Below are 4,306 nucleotides of genomic sequence, written 5' to 3' on the forward strand. Positions count from 1 at the left end.
TCCTAGTCCATACGCTCATTTTTCTCTCTCCCACAGTCCCTCTCTATTCTCGATTCAGTTGTATACTCACATTAAAGTTTCACGTGATGAAGGTGCTTTATTGATGTTGTTGAATATTATCTCACATATATTTATGTGAAATGTTTCTTTATAAGTCTTACATGCTCATAATATAGAAAAAGCACATTGTTAGAAAGTTTAAGTCATTGAAAACGACATGAGAGTGGATATGAGAGTATAAGGCAACGAGAGTACTTTACACAGCAAGTCAATTCGAAAAAAAGAGAGTGAGAGATGTGAAAAAATTTAATAAAATTTTGAAAGAATCATTATGATGTCTATGCATAATTTAACACGTCACTCATATGTACAAACATTCATATTCTAAGTTATAAAGGAATAATTATGGAAGTTCATAACAACATGAGGAACAACAGAGTGTATATGTCAAAGGAAATATCATGCCATAAGTGCCTTCGTATAGCTCATGAAAATAAATTTCTTGACGGGTTATAATGATGTTGATGTTTTTGTTTATATTTGACTATTATTTTACTCGGGGATGAAGATATTCATCATTGTTCCTCAATTTTCTTATTTTTGGCGTAGATTGTTTTTCAAATTTGACTATATATTCTCATTAAAATTCATCTGCTGGCATGATTATGAATAAAGTTTCAACTGACATCTTCTTGACTCGTTCCAAAGCTTCTATTTTTAGTTGCTGAGAGCTTTCTTATCAATAGCTGAAACTGTTGTTGAAGTTGATTTGCTTTATTGGACAAATTTTCGTTTAGTGTCATTTTGATGATGATATAATATATAAATACTTCAATTTTCTAGGTTGATTGGTTCAAGTATGGATTTTGCTGAATACTAGCTCGAGTTGAATCACATTTTGAGAGTATTAAGGACGTGAATATTTATATTATGTTGCTATTTGCTTCCAAAATAAGGTTATATAATCTATTTTTGAGTTTAAGGTTGTGATCCTTGGAAGAACTTGGTTAAAATTGATATGATAGTATTAAGGATCATGAGAATGTGATCTCTACAAAGGAGATGCTGTTGTAGTAATTGTAGTTTAATTAAATTACTTCCAAATGGATTTAATTATTCACAATGATGTTTATTCTTCGAAGTTCAAAAACAGATTGAACTTTTATATGAAAAAGGGGTTTTCAACTATGTTCAATAAATAATATTCAAATCTCAAATGAACGTTATAAAAATAAAGATTGAAATTCTTCATAATTTGGTAAATCCTTTGAATTTGAATTGTCACTGACTGTCATTTGTCTACCAACTAGAAAGAGTAAATCAGTGTAGTCATCAATTTAATAATCCAACCCCTGAGTCTAGTCGCAACATTAGCTGAGAAAATAATGAAAATGAAAAATTTTCAATGTCATCATCTTCGACATCAATTGATGCTCGTTATCAAAAAGCAAAAGCTCGTCTCGATCCAATCATGATGTCAGGTAATTTTTTCGCAATGAATAATGCCTCCAAACTTTTTTTTATTTCAAATTAGAAATGATTACACAATAATAAAAAGAAATTGCGACTTATTGTATTGTGAATGTGACTGATTGCGAGTCATCTCATCAAATTTGAATCTTATTTCATATTAAAAATGAGAAGGGGAGAAGCTTCAAATTGATGTGAAACAAAAGATGTGAAAATAAGGATGGGGAATAAGAAGAACAGAATTTAATTTAAAGCGAATTTTCAGATTCAAGAAATTTATTGTTTTTTCCGCAAATCTCATGAATTTTAAATTCTATATACATTCTTTTGTTGTTTTTTTATTCTCACCGAATGGAATGATATTCAGTGAAATTTGAATTTACGGATTTCTTACATAATTGATTGACAGACCCGAGTGATAAAATTAAAATTAGATTCTTGTTGCTGTTCAGTCAATGAAACTCCTAAAATGTGAATCCTTTAAAGTTTCTCAAATCGCAATAAAGGAATTATAGCAAATTAAATTTGTACGGGTTGCTAATAGAACTTTTGAGAATAAGAGCTTTGAAGTTTGGTATGAAAACTTTTCATTAGCATAAGAACAAAGGAATTGAGATGAAACATTTTATTACATTGTTGTGTAGAAAATCATAAGCTTTGTGGCAAGCTGAATATTTTCGTTGTCATAATGGGCTTAGTAGCTGTACACTGCAGTATGTTTTCTGATGCAGATGTTATTGTGGACAATGTCTTAGATAAAAATTGTGACATTAAAAAGCTTGGAGTACTCTAAAGTTCTAGAACTTTTGACTTTAGAGAATAACACACTACGATGCGACTGCAGATTTCACACTGGTGATGATTATAAAAGTTCTGTTTTGGTCTTTATGGTTGTCTTCTGTTCGTTTTACATTCAAAAATGGAACTTTTTCTTAGATTTTGGGGTCATTCACTAATTACATAACGTTCTAAGGAGGGAGGGGGTCGAGATTTTGTTGCGGAGATTGGAGAGGTCAAATAATCGATTTGAAGTGGTGGAAAACATGTGTGTCGCTTATATTTTTGGAAATTTTATGATCAGTTTGTTGTTTGTGATGTCGGTTAAGCTATTCTGCCAAGGTATGCCGGGAAAAATAAAAAATTGTCCATTGCTGGCGTTACATAATTAGTGAATAGAACCTTACCCAAGTTAAATTTTGCGTTGCAAATTAGATTCTTATTCTGTAAATCTTGAATTTTTCTATTGACTCAAAAGTACTGAAGCAATTACCAATGATTTTATGATCATTAACATCATCAATTATGCTTTCATCTTCACCATCTCTAAAAAACTTCTAATTTCAACTTCATTTTTAGAAAACATAGGAATGTCATTAGAAACATCAAAAGCGTTCATATGCTAGTCGGCGAGAATTTGATTTGATCCACTCAAACAGCTGTAAGAAGAATGACAAAAAAATGAAAGTGAAAAATATCGAACAACTTTTTTTTTGCTCAATAACTTTTCTCCTTTTTTGTTTTTTTCCTTTTATTACTTTCTATTAGGTAGCTTACACGAGAAAAAATACAAATAAAGTTTCTTATATTCTTTGATCGTCAACGTTTAGCGACATTCTTTCACCATTTTTTTAATCTGCAGATTATTACACAATTACAATTGAATTTTTTCAGAACTTTCAATTAATTAACTCTCTTTACATTCTCTCTAAATAGGTGATTGTTAATCGTTGCCAGTCATAAATATCAAATGTGTGAGGGAGAGGATGTATTTCTTTATACTATAATGAATATGATACAATTTTTTAATATTTCCTACAAACATCGAATTTTTTTCATATTTTTTTTTCTTCATCTTTTTCACTTTAAAATTAAACTAAAATGAGTTTCCGTTTTTCATGTTTTTTTTTTTGTTGTGCTTTTTTCCATTTTTTTTTTCTTTAATTTATTTTGTGCGAAGAGGATGGCGAGGATGAAAATATATAGTTGCTATGAACAATTTTTTTCTGTATGTGATTTTGACGTTAGGAGGAGTAGTTTGGTGAATTGGGCTGAATTTTTCAAAAATTTAGAGATTCTAGTTTAGACATTCGATCTTGTATAGACATCGGGATTGACTCAATCTAGAGATTAAATTGACCTCGAGATAGTCATGGTTTCAGGATAGTCTAGACTTCGGCATTGTCTCGAACTCGGAACTGTTTTAATGGCAAAACAGTCTAGATCTCAAAATTATCAATATCTCAATATTGTCACGACTTTGATAATTTGTTTCAGACAGAGATTACATCCAAATGACCCGATGCAGCAAATCTATCGATTTTTCGTGTTATTTACTTCTTAAACGTTGCCGTCAGAGCACCCTCACGCGTTGACTTAAAGCTTAAATTATTCTTCTCGCTCTCGAGAGATACTTATATAATGGCTCAGAGTCTTAAGCACTTAGAGTCTAGACATCAAGAATGTCATTGATGACTAGTTCTAAATACAAATACCTACAATTTTGTTCGCGCTAGTTGTAAGTAGTGTACTTTAGCTTCTAGGTCCAATTACATGTCATGTTTAGTTAACACATATTGGAACTAGATCCGTCTCTGAGTTCATTATTACGAGTTCTGAATAATAATTTCAGTTCGATTCCAGCATAATTTTCCTAACTAGTCCTCCAAACTTCAAAATCACTTCCAAAACATTTCCTATGATTTGTTATGTTTGTGGCCGAGTTTTGAAGTTTATTTAAAAATTTATTTTTTTTTACTTAGTATTTACGTGTGTTTGTGCGTCGATTCTCGCACGTAACATAAAAACTTTTTCACCACTAAATAATATATATTTATTA

This window comes from Chironomus tepperi, unplaced genomic scaffold, assembly GCF_022539635.2.
Source record: "Chironomus tepperi strain 1889 unplaced genomic scaffold, CSIRO-AGI_Ctep_v1 contig_85, whole genome shotgun sequence".
NCBI classification, from domain to species: domain Eukaryota; kingdom Metazoa; phylum Arthropoda; class Insecta; order Diptera; family Chironomidae; genus Chironomus; species Chironomus tepperi.